Source organism: Euprymna scolopes, chromosome 26 (genome assembly GCF_053919585.1).
Source record: "Euprymna scolopes isolate OS-2025 chromosome 26, ASM5391958v1, whole genome shotgun sequence".
NCBI classification, from domain to species: Eukaryota; Metazoa; Mollusca; class Cephalopoda; order Sepiida; family Sepiolidae; genus Euprymna; species Euprymna scolopes.
Genome location: NC_136507.1, coordinates 58,588,314 through 58,614,497, shown reverse-complemented (window position 1 = coordinate 58,614,497; position 26,184 = coordinate 58,588,314). Strand labels below are relative to the sequence as shown.

Here is a 26,184-nt window from a genome sequence, read left to right as displayed (position 1 = left end):
CCTTATAGATAATAATGAACTCTTTCATGCACTATAAACACGGAAGAATATGTTTTTCGATGGTTATGCTCGAGTCTTGCACCTGCAACAGCCGGACTGACGTATAATCATACTCTTCTGCATCACGCATATGGGTGTGATCTATTTACCAATTAAATATGTCCTTATTTAAGTAGACATGCTAGGGTTTCTCTCAACTGGGTATAATTAATTCTTCGATTAAAAGCTTTGTATCTAACTGCTCTCAAGTAGAGCCCAAGTAGCTTAGTTCAATATGGAAATTGCTTGCAATTTTTATATATGTTGTGGTGTGTCCACCTTACGGATAGTAATGAACTATTCTACTTATCATAAAGACCAGGAGAATACTAGGTCTCTTGGCTTTAACACACACTTGGCAGTCGGGCTGACGTATACCCACACTCTTCATTTGTGTATTTACTTTTCTGTTCAATATATTTCTTTTCCCCTTAATTTCCAAGTTGTGTTTTCCTTATAAACAACAGAAAGTTATATTGTAATTTATTTTCATTTTCGAAGCAAAGAAAAGTTGACACGTGTTTCTTAGAAGACTTAAAACATACTTGAAACTAATTCAAATAATAAACAAAAACCTCTCTCTACCAGAGCATTGTTATCAAATAAAAAAACGTACTAAAAAAATTAAAATTATATGCAAAAGTTTTCAAGTTTTCCATACACACCAAAAAAAAAAAAGAAAAAAAATGTACACCCAATGGCGCATGGGGAATTGACCAACTTTAAATATGATCTGGATCCCCTATACAGTGGGGGGGGGAAACATTCATACATCGAAAACGGTTCACTGGGTAGAAATTAAAAAAAAACTGGTCATTTGTTAGAATATTTAGTAAGATAAAATGAGAAGTTAGAAGTAATCATTTAAAGTTTAGAATTTTGCTCGGAAATTCGGTCCCCATAAGAATCAGAACTCCATCTGATCTATATAAAATAATATATATATATATATATATATATATATATATATATATATATATATATATATATATATATATATATATATATATATATATATATATTGTGTATATTTAGGCAGCATATTCTCCTTTAAGCATATGTTGTTAAACAGCACAGCATTTTCTTGTTTGACAATTTTCCGTTTTATTTTTTCCAGTTTTCGAATAATCCTTCTTGTGTTATATGTAAAATGGTGTAAAAGTGTTCCGTAGTCTGCGAGCGCTTTCGGCGTTTCCGCCATCGTCTGGCTGGTTATATAAAAAGTCGTTTTTAAAATTACGTCGAATGATAAGGTCGTGTTTTTAAATTACATCGTACTATAAGATCGTTTTTGGCTTATGTGGGCTATTTATATACAAATTTATTGGACAGTTTTTTTTATATATATACATTAACAGAGGCATTTTAAAATATTTTTGCTGGATTCATAATTTATATTGTTTATTTTGGGTTGTCTCACTTTTATATACAATGCCTCCAACACCTTCAGTCTTCTAACGTTAGAGTCTGTTTGTAAAATTTTGGTGGCAGCCATGTTTTTTTTAAATGTTGCGCGATAGAGCTAGTATCGGAAAGATGAAGCGTTAGTCTACGGGACAACGTGTTGGTAGTATGACCAATGTAAGAGGTAAAGTTAGAGATACATTCTCCTATTGGGCAATTAAATTGATAAATTACATTGTTCTTTTCCAATACTTTGTCCGCTTGCGAAATATTGTTATTAATTATGAGATTAGTCGTTTTCCGTTTTTTATAATAGATAATGAACTTCAACCCTCTACCGCTGCTGGGAGATACGTATCGTCGAATTATGTCTTTTAAGACCCTTTCGTCTATGTGATAGTTTTTATGTAACTGGTTGCAGTAAAATATATTTATGGGTGACGGATTATTATCCCTTTCCCTACCAGCAGCATGACTTAAATTGTTAATAAACAATTTAATTTCTTTATCCACTAGAACGTTTGGAAAATGATTATTTATCAGTACCTGTTTTATGTTTCTTAATTCACTGTAGAAGATTGTTTTACTAGACGAAATCATTTTTGCCCGTTGGATAAGGTTTTTTATTATTGCTACCTTATAACGAAATGGGCATTCACTTCTATAATTTAGGATACATGAATTAAGAGATGTGGGCTTTTTAAACACTGAAGTAATAAATTCATCATTGTTGGAATCAATATAGACGTCAATGGTATCTTGTTATTTATGTTGAGCTCATAAGTAAAGTTAAGGACGGAGCTAGTTTGAAATGTACATCTTAAATCCTCTATCTCTTTGATATTATCGGCAAGTATAAATACATCATCAACGTATCTAACATAAATGTAAGGCTTTTTTGTAGAGTTGAATATTTTATTTTCCAAGTTGGCCATATAAAAATTACTGAAGGTTGGGCCCAGAACAGAACCCATCGCCACGCCGTCTATTTGTGTGTATATATTCCCGAGGTGATCATAGAACGGGACCTCAATGGTACACATTATTAATATCTTCTTCAAAATCATTGGGTTCATTTTAAGTGGTGGAAGAACTAGATTATTATATATATTATCAATAATAATATTAATTGTCTCGTGTACTGGCACGTTAGTAAACAAACTTTCTACATCTAGTGAGGCAGTTATTTTATTATTAGTTTTTGTGGCGTGAAGGATCTGGAAAAATTCGTTTGTGGATTTTACACTATATTTGCAAGGCAAGTATGGTGTAATCAGTTCGTTATTTTTTTTTAGTTAACTTGTAAATTGGTGTTGTTACTTGGGAGATAATAGGGCGGAGCGGGTAGTTGGATTTGTGTATTTTTACGTTACCATACAGGTAACCGGGCTTGTAGTCTCCTTTAATTAGGGATAGTTTTAAATGGTCTATTGTAGCATTATTGGCTGTGATTAATTTATTGACTTTCGTTTTTAGATCGTTGACAGAACTTTTTTCTAATTTTCTTAAATTTATTAGGGTCATCTAAAATAGTTTGAAGTTTCTGAAAATACTCGGCTTTATCAAGTATTACATATATGTTGGTTTTATCACCTTTCCTAATAATAAGATTAGGGTGACTTCTAAGTTCGTTCGCGGATTTTTTTAAGTTACTGGTTAAGACGGTATTTATTTTCTGAAATCTGTATATATATATATATATGTATATATATATATATATATATATATATATATACATATATATATATATATATATCTGTCTGTCTCTCTCTATTTTTGTACACACACACTTATATATATGTAGATAGATAGATAGATACATACATATATAAATATGCACACACACACACACACACATATATATATGCACACACACACACACACACACACACATATATATATATATGTACTGTACCTTTAACGTACGTGCGTATGTGTATCACGGTTTCCAGATTATACATTATTCGATCGGGAATTCTATTCATAAAAAACGAGAGATATAAGATGATAACGCACTACAAACATTAAATTTGTATACACATACGCTAATTTAATGTTCGTAGTATATTATCACCTTCTCTATCCTCCTTTTTTAATAAATAAGATCTACCGATCACCGAAGACGCAATGTAAAAAAAAAAAAAAGTTATAAAAAAAAAAAATGATGTCGCTTACGTGATACTAAAATATGCCTTTTTGGTCTTCTGGCTAAGATCCAAAGGTTGTATCTGCTCTGCCTAAAGATAGTATAATGATATCGTGGGGGTTCTATTAGCGCCGGGTGTCCATACAATAGAAATATGTCACGGATATAATAATATAAGGATATTGGCGATAAACCGTAATAATTAAATATATTCTGACAATACATTAAACATATTTCTAAAATAAATACTTTTACAGTTTTAACAAAAGGGCTACAATAATATCGCGTGGTCACCATTAAAGCCGAACGTTCAAAGAATGCCCAGCAGCAATATATTACGTATGAAAAATGCCGCTGTGGAATTTCCACAGGTCCCGCTAGTATATATAATTACTGTATTGCTATGGTTTCCTATATGTTTTTTACTGTAGTTTCCTATACATTTATTCAATAAAATTCCGTATGTGAAAATAATCAAGACTAGTGGCCAGGCGACGTTGAATTTCCGTAGAAATAACAACTAAAACATGTACGTACATATATAACCAGTAATGCATAAAGTAAATTCTATTAATATTATATATATATATATATATATATATATATATATATATATATATATATATATATATATATATATATATACTCGTTTTTTTTTTATTCAAAAGTAATGGACTAATGAATTCAACGAGGTTGTTGGATAGTGCTCAATAAAAAGAGCTGATAATACTTGTTTATTGCAATATAAACATGGTCACATCCTGCTGCTACAAATAGCCACTTGTTTCAATCAAACAACAGATATCATCAGGCAGCGACTTGATTATTCAAAAGTTCAATGAATAACGTAGATTATTCATTGAACTTTTGAATAGTCAAGTCGCTGCCTGATGATATCTGTTGTTTGATTGAAACAAGTGGCTATTTGTAGCAGCAGGATGTGACCATGTTTATATAACAATAAACAAGTATATATATATATATATATATATATATATATATATATATATATCGAGCTTTATATAGTGAAGGATTAGTATGAATGGCGGGGGTTGAATTGTTGTTGAATGGACTTGTTTTTCCATGGACATATATATAAAATTTTAGTTAGAGGACAACCCTAAAGCCATAAAATGTGGAGGTATTAAAAGGCCTGTATGGTTGACTATATATGGAGGTAAAAGAGAAACAATGTTCTACTGTGGTACGAACTAAACATTATCTACAATGGCGAACGGTAAAAAAATAGCTCAATTGCATTTTATGTACACCAAGTATAGAATTTAATACGATACGGAAACAATTAATTATAAATAGTAAGAAAATAATTATATATATCTGTATATATCTATACTGATGTTAATTGTGACATAAACATACATACATACATACATACACACACACACACACACACATATATATATATATATATATATAACATTAATATAATTCAAGCTGCAAACCCTCGATTTATGCAAATTGTATACAAAAGCCTCCATCGCTAACAGTACGGAACCATTCTCTCTCCCATATTTCTAGTGACAGCGATAAGATCATAGCACTAATACGCGGTCAACAATGGAGTTTAAATGCCAGTGATATCAACTAAATTCAAATATTTCAGACTTAGAACTTGTATGAGCCAACTTTTACCAATGGGTAATAAAGAAAATGCAATAGGTGAGTCAACTACATCAGCGTAGAAAATACTATATATGTATTAATAGTCATCCACGGTCAGATTCTGAGATTTGAAACCCGCATGTCGGCTTCCCTTTACTAGATATTTTTAGAAGGATTCTCAATGTTATTTGTAATGTCCAATATTCTTTTTCGTGATATGGTGTGCGGTAAATAAAAAAAGGGAAGCAACTGACAAAAAATAGTAACAAAAGAAAAAAAAAGGTAAAAGTTTTAGGCCGTTCTCTCGTCACTCTTAAAAAGCCGCTTACATCCTAGCAAAAAAAAAAAAAAAACCCAAAACAAAACAAAACAAAAAATCTACCGCTGCCAATGGCGTCTGATCATGTGACCTCAATACTCATCTCTGATTGGTTCTTTTAGAAACGTCACCTTTGGGCCACGCCTATTCGGCATCAGTTTACCGTTATTATCATTTTTTTTTCTCTACCATGCTTTATTTTTTTAATAGGCAGCTATTACAGCATTAACCGGGAGCGGCCTCGAACGATCCTCTCGTTTATTTTTTCCTTTTTTTCTTCACATATATTTACACCCATGCAGCCGACATTTTTTTTCCGACAAAAAAAAAAAAAAAATAATAATTTATTGCTCCTTTTTTCCTAATTTTTGTCTGTTATATTTTCTCTGCTCAGCGCCCAGTGTGATACGTTATTAGTTAATTTTTTTTTCATTTTTTTAGAAGTGTCCATGTCTTTTAAAGACTATGTCCGTTGATCTGTCACGGTTAGATATGAAATACCGTTTTCATTGATAAGTAAGAAAGACTGTGTTTGAGAAGCGTCTCTGCATCTCCACGACAGGTACTGTGCGTCGCACAATCTGTCGCACATAAGGTAGAAATAGCATTTTCGTCACGAACCACGCAGATTAAATGGACGCATTTATTTATTTGCCTTATTCTTCTAGTGCGTTTTCTTCCGTTTATCTTTTTATTCTTCTTGTATACTTTCTTTCCTTTTGATTCTTTTTCTTCTTCTTTTTCTTCTTATCATCTTATACGTTTTCTTTTTTCTTTACGATTTTTATTCTTTTTCCTTCTTCTTTTCTTCTTCTTCTTCTTCTTCTTCTTCCTCTTCTGCTTCTTCTTCTTCTTTTCATCTTATATATTTTCTTTCCATTTTTCTAATTTTTATTCTTTCATTCTTCTTCTTTCTTCCCCTTCTTCTCATCTTGTGCGTTTTCTTTTTTTTTTCTGATTTTTATTTTTATCCCCCCTCCTCCTATTCCTCCTCCTCCTCCTCCTTTTTCTTCTTCTTCTTCTTCTTCTTTCATGCGTTTTCTTTCATTCTTTCTTATTTTTATTCTGTCTTTTTATCCTCGCGATTCTTCTTCGCCCTTTCTTCTACTTTCCTTAATTTCTCTATCCTCTTTTCTTTTTTCTCTTCTTTTTCTCTTCTTTTTCTCTTCTTTTCTCTTCTTTTTTCTCTTCTTTTTCTCTTCTTTTCTAGCTATATTCTTCCATTTCTCTATCGTTATTTATTTATCATTCCTCTCCCAATTTACTCCTCCCGTCTTTCTTCTCCAAAGTTCCTACAATTTTCATTTATTATATTTTATTTTTTACCATATCGCACCCCCCACTTAAAAAAAAAAAAAAAATTTCTGTCTTTATTTATTTTTTTCATTAAAAAAAAGTCTTCTTCGTCTTCCCCGGGCCGCACTCTTTCTATTTCCATATTTGTAAAAGAAACTTTTTTCTACTTGATGATTTCGTATTTATTCATTTCGTTTCTTCTTTTTGACAAACATTGGTTTATTCGTTTATTCTCTCATCCGAATCAGGGATCGTTGCGTCAGTTTCTCGGAGCAAAACCAAAGCCACATACAATTAACGTCGGCGAAAAGCAGCAAGGCCAGAAGATATGCATAGGGAGGGGGTCAATCATGGGAGGGAGAAAGGTAAAAAAAAAAAAAAGCAAGTTTTCCCGCTATTTATTCCCCGTTTATTATTATTTTCTTTACTTCCGTTTATTTTCCGCGTTGTTTTTATTACTGAAATAATCCAACACACTTTCCACCCGCAACCCCTCTTTCGTTGGTTGCCATATTTGCGCATACTCTGCACAGAAACACTACCATAGGCATACACGCGGACAGGCATATACACACACACACATATATACACACAGACGAATAGGCATACACACTGATGTGCAGACTGATAACCAGACACACACAGATGCACACACCAATAAAGAGACAGAAGCATACGTATGCATGCAGAGATAGACAAGCACATATAGTAAATGATAAATTCGGAAGATTAAATCTCATTCAATATAAAAAAATGTAAATAAGCGATCAAAATGATTTTGTGTGGTTGTTTTTAAAAACCGGATGTAAGAGAGATTTTCTCTGGTCCCAAATTAGAGCCTCTATTAGTGTATAAAGTAACCCGGATATAAGAACCCCGGATAGACGTATAACCCGGATATAAGAGAGCTGTAGGGACTGGAAAAGAAGTCTGTTATATCCGGGTTACAATGTAGTATTTAATAAGAAACAATTTTGACTTAAAATCTATTTACCGCAACGCATATAATCGGAAGAAAGATATGTTTAAAATATATAAATGTGCTACGAGAAGTGTGATTTTTACAAAATGGAGTCTTATAGGATGGCGTTATGTTATTTTATAATTTTTAGTCGCGTGCAAGCGACTCTATAAGTCACTCTGTTGATCCGTCGGTCGGTCTGTCGGTCTGTCCGTAACACTTTTGTGCTTGGCCTTTTTGGTTAAGATCAAAGGTCTGTTGTTCTTAGCTTTTTAAGCTTTTCTTGGCCTTTTGGCCAAGATCACAGTGTAGTATCTGCCCTTACTACACACTGTACTTGTGATATAAGGTGGGGGATCACTTTTGTGTATTAATTTAATGTAAAATGATCACCCACTTTACAACCAGTCAGTCTCAAAGCCATTCAAGTCATTCTCCAGATCATTCAAGTTGTTTTTGAAGGATTCCATTTATTTTTTTAAGCATTCAAGTAATTCTAAAGGTCATTCAATTCATCCTTAAGTTCATTAAAGTCATTCTAAGTCATTTACTTTTTATTTATTTAAGTCATTTCAGCCCATTTTTTGGTCATTTTAGTTTATCTTTAAGAATTTCATGTCAATCCTACATTCACGCATTCATTCATTACAAGAGCACGCGGCTATCGGCCTTGATTTTGTATTGCTCAAGACGAAAAAGTATCCAAACGTATTTTACCCTATTCCTAATAGTAAATTGATCTCAACTCAAATAAGTTCTTGATAGTATCATCTTTACACACATACACACATACCTCTATCTCTACTATTATATAAAAGTCGCTTTATGTGCGTATGTGTGGGGGTTTTCCTCGTAGGTTCCGAAACGGCTGAGCCTACCTTTTGCAAATTTCACACAAAGATAATTTATATTTCTGGCAGTGTTCTTAGATATGTCTTTTACAGAAATTTACTCGATAAGTATCGAAAATCGAAAAAAAAAAACGATCCTAAAAATAGTCTTTCTTTCTTATATAAAAAAAAAAAAAGAATTTTTACAGGGGAATATTTTACGTTACACCGGCCAAAGGAAATAATAAAATCTTAGCAAATAATTTATTCTAATAAACAAAACAAAAACAAAAAAAGGTCCTGAATATGACCTAAAACTATATCCGATGGTGAGGCCCCAGCTTGCAGGCCTTAGGGAGTGTGGAGCCACATTTTAATTGCCATTGCTCCCAGGTCCACTCTGACCCGGAGTGGTAGCACCTGTTAGGGTCCCAACTATGGGTTAAATAGAATACGACTTAAAAAACAAATATACTATATTAAAAAATCGTTCGTCAAAATCACCAGATTCGGCATTAAATAACCTGAAAAGGGTTGATATGCCGTAAAACAAAACAACCAACCAAGCAAGCAAGCAACCAATCAAAAACAGCAAAACAAAAAAACACACAGAATTATTGACATCTGGAAGATACAGCTCAGTAGTAGAGCATTCGACTATATTATATTGAATAATCCCCCGTTTAAGCCCGGGGGTACCTCACTTTTTTATTTTAATTTTCTAATAATATGTTTAAAGATACTGGATTCCTGACATAAAATGCACCAAATTTAGTATGTTATTGTTTTTCCTTTTCCTTTGCAGAACATGATAAAGATTTACAAAGTTAAAAACGCAAACAATAAAACACAAACAATAAAACACAAACAATAAAATAAATTATAAAAAAATATAAAACAATTAAACCAAACGCAATGAATAAATATTTGGAGACATAATAACTTCAAGCATAAAAAACCGTTGCCAAAATTACTGGATTCAATATTAAATAATCCGAAAAGGGTTTTTATGCTGTAAGACAAAAATATAAAACCAAACACAATAAATAAATATTTGAAGATATAAAGAACTTTTATTTTATTCCAAAATTTCTGGATTCAGCATTAAATAATCCGAAAGAGTTGATATGCCGTAAAATACAATAACCAAACCAAACACCATGAATAAATATTTTAAGCTATAAAAAAAAACGTGAAGCATAAAAACTTTTTCCAAAATTACTGGATTCGACATTAATAACCTTAAAAGTTCTGATATGCCGTAAAACAAAACAACCAAATCAAAGCAATAATTTGATAATTGATGATATCACTATACTTGTATGTAATTTTCAAAATTCCACTAAAATAATTTTTCAAAAACTTTCACATTAAAAAACATCGAAAACATGTATGCGATTTAAAGATAACCGATCAATATGTTTGCAAAACCGTTTATTTTTTATTTTTTTATTTCAAATACCGAGTATTCTTTTTTGGATTATCTTTCCCCAATTCGTAAATATATTCTTACGATAATTGATTTATATAAACGATTTAAATAGGTAAAGGGAATCAACTAGTCACACAAAAATTAAAGTAAAAAAAGACGCCCGGACAACGCAGAGAAAATACAGCTAGTTGACTATAAAACACAGCTACCAACTAATGGTCAACTTCAAATTCAATTTTGAAATGTTAATGGCGAAAAGCATAAATTCAACGTCTTGCGAGATTTTTGGCCATGTTGACGTTGTCAGACCGAAGCAGACGACAATGATACAATGGAGTTCCGGTTTAATTTAGTCAATAAAATCGCTCACACAAAAAGACGAACACTTCTCGAAAAAAAAAAACCTGAAACGTGAAACGAAAATTATCTACGAGGTTCAGTTTACAGGGTAGATTTCCGTAGATTTCCGTAGATTTCCGTAGATTTCCGTGCATAAAATACAATGGCGTATGCACACGTGTGTTTATGTGTGCGCCTGTGTCTCAGAATGTATCTGTTTGCGTCTAACTTCTCTTTCGTTTTCTTTCTCTATGGACGTGTGTGTCGGTTTTTTTTCCTTTGTAGATTCCTATCTATATATGTCTATGTGTGTTTATATCACTAGCTCCCAAACCATGTGCCGCGGCACATTAGTATGCTGTGAAATGATTACGGACGTGAAGAGCCAATAGTTAAACGTCATTTAATTTCATTTTGTTTAATACAGACGTTACCATTCAGATCCTATTTCGATACCGAAACGATTTCAGATATTGAAAAGAGGAAATGTAGATTTATGTGAATGAAAAGTTTCCTGGTATAATCTTTGTTTTTAAAAAATTTTATTGGAAAAAAAGGTTTCATGAGGAGAAAATATTTTTGTACTAGGTGTCTGTTTGCTCCTCTACTGTATATATTTTTCTAGTTCTATATATTTTTACTATTTGTATATATTTTTCAATTTCTATATATTTTTATATTTCTCTGTATATTTCTATATATTTTCTATTTCTATATGTATTTTTTAATTCTATATATTTTTTTCTATTTCTATATTGTTCCTATTTCTACATATTTTTATAAATTTCTATATATTTCTTCTATTTCTATATATTTTTCTATGTCTATATATTTTTCTATTTCTATATATGCTTATATTTCTATATATTTATATATTTCTATATATTTTCTATTTCTATATATTTTTCTTTTTCAATATATATTATTCTATTCTATATATTTTTCTATTTTTATATATTTTTGTGTTTATATATATTTTTGTATTTATATATATTTTTCTATTTATATATAATTTCTATTTCTATATATTTTTATATTTCTATATATTTTTTATATTTCTATATATTTATATATTTCTATATATGTTTTTCTATTTCTATATATTTCCTTTTTCAATATATGTTTTTCTATTTCTATATATTTTTTATTTCTATATATTTCTTATTTCAATATTTTTTTCTATTTCTATATATTTTCTAATTCAATATATGTTTTTCTATTTCTACATATTTTTTTCTATTTCTATATATTTTTCTATTTCAATATATTTTTTCTCTTTCTATATATTTTCTATTTAAATAGATGTTTTTCTATTTCTATATATTTTCCATTTCTATATATTTTCTATTTCAATAGATGTTTTTCTATTTCTATATATTTTTTCTATTTCTATATATTTTTCTATTTCTATATATTTTTTCTATTTCAATATATTTTTTCTATTTCTACATATTTTTCTATTTCTATATATTTTCTATTTCTATATACGTTTTATATTTCTATATATTTTTCTATTTCTATATATATATTTTCTATTTCTATATAGTTTTTTATTTCTATATATTTTTTATGTTGCTATATATTTTCTATTTCTATATATTTTTCTATTTCTATAAATTTGTCTATTTTATATATTTTTCTATTTCTATATATTTTTTCTGTTTCTATATTTTTTCTATTTCCATATATGTTTTTCTATTGCTACATATTTTTCTTTTTCTATATATACTTTTCTATTTCTATATTTTTTCTATTTCTATATAAGTTTCTCTATTTCTATGTACTTTTCTATTTCTATATATTTTTTTCTATTTCCATATATGTTTTTCTATTTCTACATATTTTTTCTATTTCCATATATGTTTTTCTATTGCTACATATTTTTATTTTTCTATATATACTTTTCTATTTCTATATATTTTTCTATTTCTATATTTTTTCTATTTTTATATATTTTTCTCTATTTCTATGTACTTTTCTATTTCTATATATTTTTTTCTATTTCCATATATGTTTTTCTACTGCTACATATTTTTTGTATTTCCATATATGTTTTTCTATTGCTACATATTTTTATTTTTCTATATATACTTTTCTATTTCTATATATTTTTTTCTATTTCTATATTTTTTCTATTTTTATATATTTTTCTCTATTTCTATGTACTTTTCTATTTCTATATATTTTTTTCTATTTCCATATATGTTTTTCTACTGCTACATATTTTTTGTATTTCCATATATGTTTTTCTATTGCTACATATTTTTATTTTTCTATATATACTTTTCTATTTCTATATATTTTTCTATTTCTATATTTTTTCTATTTTTATATATTTTTCTCTATTTCTATGTACTTTTCTATTTCTATATATTTTTTCTATTTCCATATATGTTTTTCTACTGCTACATATTTTTTGTATTTCCATATATGTTTTTCTATTGCTACATATTTTTATTTTTCTATATATACTTTTCTATTTCTATATATTTTTTTCTATTTCCATATATGTTTTTCTACTGCTACATATTTTTTCTATTTCCATATATGTTTTTCTATTGCTACATATTTTTTCTATTTCTATATATACTTTTCTATTTCTATATATTTTTCTATTTCTATATATACTTTTCTATTTCTATATATTTTTCTATTTCTATATATTTTTCTATTTCTATATTTTTGCTATTTCTATATTTTTTCTATTTCTATATTTTTTCTCTATTTCTATGCACTTTTCTATTTCTATATATTTTTTTTCTATTTCCATATATGTTTTTCTATTTCTACATATTTTTTCTATTTCTATATATACTTTTCTACTTCTCTATATTTTTGTATTTTATATATTTTTTATTTCTATATATTTTTATATCTATATATATTTTTTATTTCTATATATTTTTCTAACTCTATATATTTTTGTATTTCCATATATTTTTCTATCTCTATATATTTTCATATTTCTATATATTTTCTATTTCTATATATTTTTCTATTTCTATATATTTTTCTATTTTATATATATTTTTCTATTTCTATATATTTTCTATTCTTTATATTTTTTATTTCTATATATTTTTCTATTTCCAAATATTGTTCTATTTCTATATATTTGTCTATTTCTATATATTTTTCTATTTTTGTATATATTTCTATTTCTTTATATTTTTCTTTATATATATATTTTAATTCTATATATTTTCTATTTCTATATGTTTTTCTATTTCCATGCAGTTTTCTATTTCTTTATATTTTCTATTTCTATATATTTTTTTCTATTTCCGTACATTTTTTTCTTTTTATTTATTTTCTATTTCTATATGATTTTTATTTCTATATATTGTTCTCTTTTTCTATATATATTTTTTCTTTTTTTATATAGTTTCTTTTTCTATATTTTTTTTCTATTTCTATATAATTTTCTATTTCTATATATTTTTCTATTTCTATATATATTTTTCGTTTTTATATATTTTCTATTTCTATATATTTTATCTATTTCTATATATATTTTTCGTTTTCTATATATTTTCTATTTCTATATATTTTTTCTATTTCTATATATTTTTTTCGTTTTTATATATTTTCTATTTCTATATATTTTTCTATTTCTATATATATTTTTCGTTTTTATATATTTTCTATTTCTATATATTTTTTCTATTTCTATATATTTTTTTCGTTTTTATATATTTTCTATTTCTATATATTTTATCTTTTTCTATATATATTTTTCGTTTTCTATATATTTTCTATTTCTATATATTTTTTCTATTTCTATATATTTTTTTCGTTTTCTATATATTTTCTATTTCTATATATTTTTCTATTTCTATATATATTTTTCGTTTTCTATATATTTTCTATTTCTATATATTTTCTATTTCTATATATTTTTTTCGTTTTCTATATATTTTCTATTTCTATATATTTTTTCTATTTCTATATATTTTTTTCGTTTTCTATATATTTTCTATTTCTATATATTTTTCTATTTCTATATTTTTTTTTGCATATTTTTTCTATTTCTATATATATTTTTCGTTTTCTATATATTTTCTATTTCTATATATGTTTTTCTACTTCTATATATGTTTTCTGTTTCTATATATATTGTTTTCGTTTTCTATATATTTTCTATTTCTATATGTTTCTTCTGTTTCTTAGTTCTAGGTTCATTTTCTTTTTTCATTCTGTGATCTCTTTCCTCTTTCCCTCTCCACTTTCTCTAATTATTGGCGCTATACACTCTTTTGTTGCAATCCACGCCATTACACTTTTTCTCTTAGTCTTTAATATTACAACACCTTTGAAAACTTAGCTCATCCCGAGACATACCCCATTAATTCCTTATCCTTCTTTTCAATTTCAGTCTGGCCCCACCCCACCCCTTAACCCGTCAAGTACTTCATACCCTTCATACCCACCGCATGACTTCACCTCAACGAACGGTGCGCAGAATCTCCAGTGCGCACTCAAAAAAAGAAATCAGACAGTCTTAAAAAGCTCATTAGACGTTAACTATGGCGGAAGGTAATGAAAACGACAATAGCAGTGGTGACAACGTCCGTCAATCGGGAGCTAGGATGAGGAGGAAAAGCTAAGGGTAAGGCGGGGGCAAAAAATATAGCGGCAAACGCGATGCTGGTCTAACGTAAGGTCCGTCTCAATACCGACATTTTGAATATTTTCCATTCAAAATAAAAAATAAAATTCTATTCAAAATAAAAACAAAAATAAAAAAAAACAAAAGCAAAAAATAAAAACAACTCCCTCCACTACGGCGCCATAAAAAAACAAAGAAACAAAAAAACAAAAAACAAAAAAAAACACACCCAACCCAAAAGCCCATAAAAATATATCAGTTTCAAAATATACGAATTATACGAAGCTTCAGGACATGATGGCGTACACCACGTAAAGACCGACTTCCGGTTGTAGACTTCCGGTTTGTCACCTGACAATAACTGATAAAGAGCTATCCGCGACATTTGCTGTCAGTTTAGTATTTAAATGCGTTTTAAAGGCGCAGTGTTTACAAACTTTATCCGTAAGGGAACCGTGCACCTTGTTGCAACTGATCATTTTTATCTTCTTTTAAACCCATTTTACAACAGTATTCTTTTTAATTGACACTTTTTGTACTTGTAAAGGTTATCTAAAAATTAACTTTCATTCGATGGTCCGAAAGAATAGCCTATCTTTCTTTATACGTGCCCTTTTCACAGTTGAAGATTGGCAAAACAGTTGGGCTGCTTTCCATGAATATAGTTGTTTAAAGTAGCTCATAGGAAAAGTAGGATACTAAAAACTAACGCGGTTTGTGTTTCTTTTGTTGAGCTTTCCTTTTTCTTAGACTAGTTAACATACCAAATATTAGAAGTTTAGCTTACGCTACTAGTAGGTCAACGAAAACTCGTGCACTGTGTAAAGATGAAAAAAATGTATTATTCATGAATTGAAAACAACAAATACGTTTTTCAGATGAATACTATCATTGCACAGAACCCGCATACCTTAAAAACAACCGGCAAACTATCTCTCATCATCCCTCACTCATCACACTCCCTGCCTTACTTGAATCTCTTATGCCACTCAAAAACTGATGTTGATTCATGCAAGATGGTCTGAAAACAGTTTGAAGCATTCCACACGTTCTGTGGAATTTTTTCAAGTTTAAAACAGAATTTTATTGCATATCGGTCTTCTAAAGTGTCCTCACGTCCAGATTGCAATTTTTAAATTTTAAACCAGTTGTGACGATCAAGCTTTAGTAGGGTGTATTCCAGTTCCTGCTGTAGTTATTCATTTGAACCTAAAATCATAAAAATTGATTAGTCATCTCATAAGATATATTTTATATTATCACATGCGCTTTTTTAGTAGCACATGTATATATATATATATATATATATATATATATATATATATATATATATATATATATATATATATATATGCGTGTGTGTGTATGTGTGTGTGTGTTATTTATTTGTTTTTGTTTTTGTGATAGGTTTTGAATGAATTCAATTATTTATACGAAAGTGTATTTTTATCTAAATGCGAGTTGGGAATAATTTTTCCTTTGACCAATTTGGTACCCCTCCTATATATATATATATATATATATATATATATATATATATATATATATATGTGTGTGTGTGAACCAAGATATTTCGATCGATTCAGTCGATCATATTCATATTTATGACAACTGAATATGGTCGAACAGATTGACTGAAATATCTTGATTTTGCTTTAAAGTTGTATATGTGTCTTTAATTATACAAGCTTTGCTCATCAACTATTTCATGAATCAATTTCAATATTTCCTTTGGAATTTTTATTTTAAGGTTACGCCCTCATATCTAGCTTAATGATTCCTTGATTGATGAAACTTAGATTCTTCTATGTAGCTTTATTGACACACGCACACACACATACACACACACACACACACACACACACATATATAACTACTTCATTTACTCACATAAATTAATATACGAAAATATAAATTTATGCGTAAACTTGAAGTATTTACTTCAACAGTGCCTAATACGCAGGTAGTGCTAGTTAGTAAGTTATAAAATATATATGGCGATTAAGCTACACTGAATATTCCGCGTTTCATCCACTCCAGGATTCTACAGGCTGAAGAATCCCAGTCGATGAAGCGCGGAATATTCAGTGTAGCTTAATCGCCATATATATATATATATATATATATATATATATATATATATATATATATATATATATATATATATATATATATATATATATATAGGCAGCTGTTTCATCGTACTACGGCTAATTACTGTGGTCAGACATGGTGAATACGTATTTAGAGCTGAGATTAAAAACAAAACATTCCACTATCCACGAAAGTAGGAAGATTTGCGTTGTTGTTTTATTTGTTTATTTTACAGATTATCAGGCCAACTTTATTCTTATTACAAAGAGTAACGATTTACTCTAAGTGAAAAACATTACTTCTACTAAAGAGCTCAAACCACGAGTGGGCAACAAATGCCCTCATCCACGTGTAGCCGTTTCTCCGTATATCGTCAGTGGGGTTATTGTTACATCTAGGCGTGAGGATTATTATCCAAAGGGAGGTAATCTCAATTAAGGAATGTAACTTCTTACATTACTTTTTATAACGTGTCGAAATATTGGAACCCGTCTCTGTCTCTTGTTTCTGTCTATCTTCCTTCTCCCTCTCTCTTTCCCTCTCTCTGTCCCTGTCTCTCTCTCTTTCGGCTGAGTTGCGGTCGTTTACCCTGTTCCACCACTTGTCTTCAATAATCTCTTGCCCTCTCCCTTGTGTTTGTCACTACCGGAAGTCGCTCATTTCTGACGAAGCAAGACGTGCAAAAGACTGGCGAAAAGGTTAATTAAATCTCGCGAGGCTACGGCGAGATCTTGTTGATACCGCAGCGATTGTCAACGCTAATAAATTTCTATTTAAGTCGAAGGGGGCTGTTATGTCTCTTTCTCCACAGCGACATACAAAGACTCGGACATTTACACGGGTAGAGGTGGAGAGGGGGGGGGGGCGAGCAGATCTTGCCCCTGATCCAAACTCTATTATTTCATATTCACCATTATTTTCTAATCAGTGACCAAAATAGATTTAGATGCGCAATAATCGGCTTTTAATTCTTCATTTTCCACTCTTAAGCGGCCTGTATGCGACCCATGACGGCCATTGTTATTCGTATGAAGGGTCTTAAATAACAACTCTCTTAATCGTAACTTAAGATGATTTGACAAATTCATGATTTAATTTTTGCATTCAAGAATCACCTTTCCTCCTTCCACTCCAGATTCGCTCTATCTCACCCTACCACTCATTTGCTTTATTTCTATATTTATATCGTTTAATCTTTTGTGCTTTCCTTTCTGCCGATTTCTCTCTCTTTCTCTCACTCTCCCACATAAACTCTCTCTTACACATACCTCTTTCCCTCCCTCTCCTACACACACTGCCCCAATCTATCTCTCTCTCACATACACTTTCTCTCTCTCTCTCTCTCTCTCTCTCGTACACACACTCTTTTCCTCTCTTCCATATACACCCCTTTCATTCGCGCGCGCACACACACACACACACCCACACACACACACACACACACACACACACACACACACACACACACACACACACACACACACACTCCCTTCTATCTCTTAATATACTCTTTCCCTCCATCTTTCTGACGCACATTTATCTCTCTCTCAGGCACTTTCCCTCTCTCTCTCCCTCTCTCTCTCTCTCTCTCTCTCTCTCTCTCGTACACATAAGACTAGGGATTTTTATCCTGGGTCCCATAATCAACAGAGATTAGAATATTCCTGAAATGATCTAGTTCCTGTTGATTTTGCGGTGGGGGTAAGGTTCTGTGCAGATCTACGAGGTCCACCCTTGCGTTCTCTCTTTGAGAAGGGTTTATTGCTGATCGCCTGAGTCGTCTTCACTGGAGAATGCCGACGGGGCTGACCAGACACTTTTTGCAGGTTAGAGTGCTCCTTCTCTGGGGCGCTAACTTCTCAATCCCACTTTCCGACTCTGGTGCCCGTGTTCTTGTAGTGGGAGAGAACTGAATACCCTCTTTCGTGCACACACTGTTTTTCCTCTCTCTCATACATATTCAAGCTTTCACACACTCGCCCTCTCTCATTTACACACAGGCTTTCCCTCTTTCTCACACACATTCCCCTTCTCTTTCTTTCACACACACACACACACACACACACACTTTTCCTTCTCTCATTCTTTCTCTCTCACAATCTTCCACTCTTGTACACACACTGTTTCTTTTATTATTTTCCTAAGTTTATCACCCTCTCTATTTTAGCTTCTTTTTCTCCTATCTCACTCAGTTTATTTCTCTATTTTCGATCATTCTTTCATTTTACCTTCCATGTTTTTTTTACTTTCATTCAATTTATAATCCAGTCCAGACTAATTACTATCAATATAAGTATGTTTCTATCTTTCGATTTATTTAACTTAGTCAATACCTACTTAACTCTATCTATCTATCTATCTATCTATCTATCTATCTATCTATCTATATATATATATATATATATATATATGTGTGTGTGTGTGTGTGTGTGTGTGTATGTGTGTGTGTGTTTAAATTCAACAGCATTGCTTGCGGTTAACGGTAGCCGAATGGATTGGGTTCTTGCTAATGAAGCCAGGGATAGCTTCTGTCGCCGGGTTCAGATCTATCGACTGGTGTTAATTGTGACACCCTGCACTGATGATTCCCGAAAGGATGAAACACTAGTGTCTGTAGATATTTAATAATTATTAGAGTAAATAATCATATAATATAATATAATATAATATAATATGATATATATATATATATATATATATATATATATGCTGATTGTTCATCTTCACACATGATTTCGTTCTGCCATTCATCATCTCTACGGTCAACTACCCCGATTCTTTTTTTTTATAACTACGTAGGTGGCTCTTCAAACATGAAACCGATATACATAACTTGAAGCAAAGGTGATGCATGAGATTAAGATTGTACTTTATATGGTCAAAAATGAATCATCAACATCATCCGAGGTGTGAATGGGATATAATGATATCCAAAAATGTTAGCTAAAAGTTAAACTGAAGGCTCCAAAAATATTATGAAAATATCCGAAATATGTGTTTGTAAGGAATAAATTTATAAATCTATAATAAAAGTAATCAAATTTCTTTCCACCGCTTAATAGTAAATCAAAAGTGAAAAATAGCCACTTTGGAGCAGGGGGGGGGCTGCTATCAGACACATAAGTTGCACGGATACTGTTGTGTCTGCACAAATAATTAACAAGAACACGGAAAGTAAAGGTACAACAATAATACATTAGGCAGAAAAGTTATATACATATTTATATGTCTTCAGATATACTTCAATTGGAGATATTCCGGCAAGTAGCGTGTGGCATGTCTTACTGGAGGCAACATAGGCGTCTTGCCTATTTGGCGGTCGTTGCAGAACTCCCTCGGTATTAGTAATTGATACCTTTATATATCTCACTCACCCACCTATGTTAAGTAGTAGGCGTCTCCACAACACACCCTCTCCCAAGATTTGAAGTCGTGTAGATTTCAATATCTTTTTCTCTTGGGGTTTATTATAATTGGTTCTGTAAACTTTCTTTTCCTTCCCGATCTTCTCACTTCGGGTATGGTTTGTGGTGGTTCGATATCAAACGTTTCGTATAGTATATCAATTGGATCTTCTGTTTCATCAGGTTTGTCATGTTCGTTGTCTTTTATATGACGTTTTCTCAATTGATTTTGATGTCTTTTGTGTATCCCTTTTGGACCTTTTATCATGTAGACTAAGTCGCCGATACGTTTATCTACCGTACCAATCTCCCAATATGAAATATTATTTTTCATACATTTAAAATATACACGATCACCAGGTTTAAACCTTTTACGTGATGTGTGCCTAGTTTGATGGACGATTGCTTGCTTTGGTATTAATTTATCAAATCGTGATTTTATTTTTCTTGCAAACATTAATTCTGCTGGCGATAATTTCGACGGTGTATTTGGGTTCTTAGTTATCCTGTATATTTGCAGGAATTGTTGTAATGCTTTATCCGTCGGGGTCCCTATTGATTTTCTAAGTGCACACTTTATCGTGTCTACGAACCTTTTGCTAATCCATTTGATCTAGGGTGGAACGGTGGTGTAGTTATATGTTTTACCTAAAAAGTCTCACAAAAGTCCTTGAAATCACTTGATGTAAATTGTGTTCCATTATCTGTGACTATAACGTCTGTCACACCAAAACGTGCAAATATTTCATGCAGAAAACTTATTGTTTTATTTGTCGTCGGGTTCTTGAAACGCTTTACTTCAGGCCATCTGGAAAAACTATCTACTACGATTAGGTAGTATTGTTCTTCGGTCGGTTCAGCAAAGTCTACATGAATGCGTGACCATGGATGGTCAATTTTTCCCCAAGGTTTATGGACTATCGGTGGTGCCTTTGAGGCTAACGCGCAACCTTTACACTTGTTTACTGTTAGTGAAATATCTACACCCATGTTACGTCAGTAAACGTAATTCCGTATAAGTGCCTTCATCTTATTTATACCCGGGTGTCCTGTATGAAAATCACGTAAGATCTTTTTCTGCAAGGTTTTCGGGATAACAACTCTTTCACTATATAATAAAACATCATTGCATACGGAAAATATGCTTTGCGTTTTTTCATCATTTTCCCTTATTTTTTTCTTTATGTCTGTGATGACATCGTCACTTTCAGCCTCCCTTTTTATATCGGTTAACGTGACGGGTAATTCTTTTATTATATTCGCCACCATGTTTTTTCCTCATAATTGGAACGTATAGCTGCAATTACTGACTCTTCAAGGGTTTCCTCCATTTTCGGTATAAGCCTTGACAGGCCATCTGCATGACCTATTTTCTTCAAACCCAGATGTTTTATTTGAAAGTCATAATTTAGCAAAATCGTACCCCAACGGAGTAGGCGATTTGCCGTATATACTGGTAAGCCCTTTTTTAAGCCGAAGATTGTCACTAGGGGCTTGTGATCTGTTTCCAGTATAAAGTGTCTCCCATACAGGTAACGGTGGAATTTCGTCACCGCAAAAATAATGCTTAACCCCGCTTTCTCTATTTGAGAGTAAGCCTTTTTCTGCCGGTAGTAGTGTCCTTGAGGCGTGAGCTATAGGTTTCTGAGACCCATCTGGCAGGATATGCTGTATACATGCCCCTATACAATACGAGCTCGCGTCGCTCGCAACACTTATTTCTAATGTTGGGTCGTAATAGGTTAAAAATAGATCGGACGTCAGCGTCTTTTTAATTTTCTCAAATGCGTCTTGACATTCTTTTGTCCATATCCATCGTGTTTCTTTCTTTAATAACTCATTAAGCGGAGCTCTTAGGTCGTGCATTCCTTTGATAAATACTTGGTAGTAGTTTGCGAGACCTAAGAAACTCTGGAGAGTCGTGGTGTTATGTGGTGCCGGCATGTTTTTAATTGCTGTCGATCTTTCCGGGTCTGGGCGTCGAAGTATTTATTATTTGCCCTAAATATTTGATTTCGTCTAAACAAAATTCGCATTTGTTTTCTTTCACCTTGAATCCGTATTCGTTTATTCTTGTGAATACTTCTTTTAGATGCTCTTGGTGTTCACTTATGGATGCGTTCCTGATGATTATGTCATCCAGGTATGCACAAGCACAATCTATTCTGTTCAGTATTGTATCCATTGCTTGTTGGAAAATCGCTGGCGCGACTTTGATCCCGAAAGGTAGACGGTTGTATTTGAACAATCCTTTGTGCGTGTTAATGCATAATATCTTTGAGCATTCTTCTTCCATTGGAATTTGTAAATAGGCGTTGGACAAATCTATTTTTGAAAAATTTTTTGCCACCATTTAGTCTGGCAAATATCTCCTCAGGGCTTGGTTAAGGGTAGTGGTGGTCTTTTAATTCATCGTTTAGGCCCGTAGAAAAGTCTGCACAGAGTCGAATTTGTTCCAACTTTTTTTTTACGTACACCGTAAGGGCTGCCCAGAAATTAGTTTCGATTTTCGATAAGATGCCTGTTTTTTCGAGTCTATCTAGCTCGCTATTTATTTTGACTAAACAGGTGGCGTGTTGCATGTCTTACTGGAGGCAACATAGGCGTCTTGCCTATTTGGCAGTCGTTGCAGTACTTCCCCGCTATTGGTGATTGATACCTTTATATATCCCACTCACCCACCTATGTTAATTAGTGAGCGTCTCCACAACAGATATTATTTAGGGAATTGAGCAGCAAGATGTCTGTTCACATTACAGTTGGACTTCTGCATGTCAGTACAGTTGGCAAAGCAGAATCCCGGAAGGGAGTTCCAATCTCTAGCAGTTCTGGGGAAGAAACTATTGGAGTAGAAGGCTTTCTTACATCTAGGGACCTCTACTGTGTAGGGGTGGGATTTAGCTGCTTATCGGCTTTGTCAGGAGTATTTACGTCGAGGGGGTATAAGGGCTTGTAGTTTGTAAGACCGTTCACCAATAAAATACTTGTAGAACAGGCAGAGGAATGCAACATTTCATCGACGGGACAGAGGCTGAAGCTTAGATGACAGTTCAGGGCCTATCAAATTCGTGACTCTCTTTTGAACCCTGTCCAGGAGTGAGAGATAAGTAGCTGATGCACCAGCCCTAATATGACAATAGTACTCCATACATGGGCGACTAGTGGTCTTATAGAGGTACAGGATACTTTCAGACGTAAGTAGCTTTCTATCACGAGAGAGAGAGAGAGAGAGAGAGAGAGAGAGAGAGAGAGAGAGAGAGAGAGAGAGAGAGAGAGCACCTTCTTCGCAGCGGCCTTGGCAATGCTCTCAATGTATCTGTTCCAACTCATGTTCCCTGTGATTGTTAGATCGAGGAGTTTTAAAAAAGTGCTTTCAGGTAAGTGTCTGGACATTGCTATTAGTGACAGCGAAGGGTTCTATTAATTATTGAAGGAAACCAGCTTAGTCTTAGCAGCATTGAATGTGGCCATCCATTTATGTTCCCATTTCTACTACAGAGTTTAGGTCTTCCTATAGTGTTTCTGCCATTTCCTTAGATATGTATTCATTTGTTTTCCTCTCGTGCCTATTATAGAGCGTGGTGTCATCAGAAAATATACCCACCTTAAAGATTATTTAAGTATATCCGATTTACACCTCGGATTACGTCGATGATTTATTTTGGACCTTATGGAGTGCAATTTCATTGAACGTGTAGATTTGTATTGTATGACAATCTCTACAGACCTGTGACTGCATTTTCTTTATTCTGAATCTTATCGACTAGAACTTCATGATTTGATTTTTTCAATTTTCACAAAGTTTTTTTTTTGCACTACACTATAACGAATTAACACTTGCATTCCAGATTCTTCCTTTTGGCTTAACGGATTACTATTTCATAAATTGAATGCCTAGCTTATTAACTAATTGATTGCTTTTTTTTTTTATTGATATCTGTTATTATATTGAACATGTCTTTATTTCACAAGAAAAAAACTTAGATACATATATCTATATCTTAGATATATATATAAACTTAGATACATATATACTAAACTTAAACTTCTTATTTAAACTTAGATACATATATCTATCTATCTATATATCCATCTCTCTCTCTCTCTCTCTCTCTCTCTATATATATATATATATATATATATATATATATACATAAAAGTAAGAATAATGTGCGCGCGTGTGTGCGTGTTTGTGTGAGAACACTCCTCAACCTATATACTCGACGAATTTTTGATCTACAAACTTGAAATTTAATAAATAGAATATTCAGGCATATGCAAAAATTTTAATCGGTTTTCATCAGGAGAAAGGGCTCCTAAGGGGTCAAAAGTAAAAAAAATTAGTTCGTAGGGAGTCATCAAATTTTTATCTGTTTCCAACTTTTTCACGATCGCGCATGTGCACTCGTGAAACATGACAGCTTTCTTATGTTAAGTATAGGTTTGAAAAAAACCCTCTTTTTAAAAGATCATGTCAAGCTGGTCTAGTTGCTATCGTACTTTACTCACTGCCTTTAGGTTTTGGTTTCGATCTCAGCCCGAGTATGTCTTTTTACATACAAGAAGTGAACTATTTAGAAAAACCCATAATACCAGCATGCACATATTTCAGTTTCTTTTCGTTTTCTTTTTCTCCATCTTTCTTTTTAAAGAATTTAACGTTACGTTTAATACCTACGGTATTTCTGTTTGTAATAAATAAGAATTCAGCATTAATTGAAATATAATATGTGTGCGTATTTTAAGACCGAGCAACGCCTGGCGGTCTGCTAGTTTTATATATTTTTTAATTTATGCTTACCAGTAATGCATGTTTTACTGAAGTTTAACGGAATCAACGTGCAGTATATTTTATTCGATGATAAGGTGAGGAGAGGGCATTTCTTATAATGATTATACGTTTTTTAGAAAACAAATCCACTACTTGAATGATTTAATCCGTGAAATAAAACACCTTTAAAATGACCTTACTGACAAAATTAAATTCGCTAGTATACATTTCGATTTTTAGAAAACAAGTCAGCCATTTTAAGTAATTACTTCGTGAAATTCTATTTGCCTGGTTTTCATTTATTTTGCTAATCCTCGTACATTAACTTAATCCCTGGCTTACGCTGGACAGAGACAGCTAGTTGATTCAATAGACTTGCTTAATAATACAGGATATTTTAAAGAAGTTAACTTAAAAAGTTGGGTTTTAATATGAATTGTCACAGACAGAAAATAGCTTCTCTGACAATTTTATTTTATTAATTTTTTTTACTATATGCTTATCAAGGCTAGCAGACTACTCAAGGATAAGAGTTAGTGAGACAACAACGTAATTATCGGTGACGGTGGAAATCAGGTAGAAATTAATTATCATATCAAGAGGTTGTTTACATTGAATTGAAAACGAGGGTGTTATAGTTAGTTGGGAAGTAACTCCGCAGTATTGTGTTCCACAGACGGGTAGTTCTGTGAAAAAAAGCTTTGCTCATGGAATTTTTGTTTAATGTTAGGCACAGACAGATAGCAAGGGAAATTGCTAATAGTCATTGTAGGTAGACGAGTGTTTGTTGTGAATGTTTTACACGGGCGGGTAGAGATTAAAGCTCAGTATAGTTTCTGTTCCAGATATAAAATTACAGCAGTAGTAGAGTTTCGGCTCCAGATCTAAATGTGATAGTACAATTTCAGCTTTCGGTG

At 31.7% G+C, this 26,184-nt stretch overlaps 1 protein-coding gene across 1 annotated transcript in view; it reads right to left on the bottom strand.

Moving 5' to 3' along the window:
• The window catches only part of LOC145248084 (uncharacterized), a 480,098-nt gene that overhangs the window by 3,604 nt on the left and 450,310 nt on the right, over nucleotides 1–26,184 (bottom strand). The window lies entirely within an intron of this gene.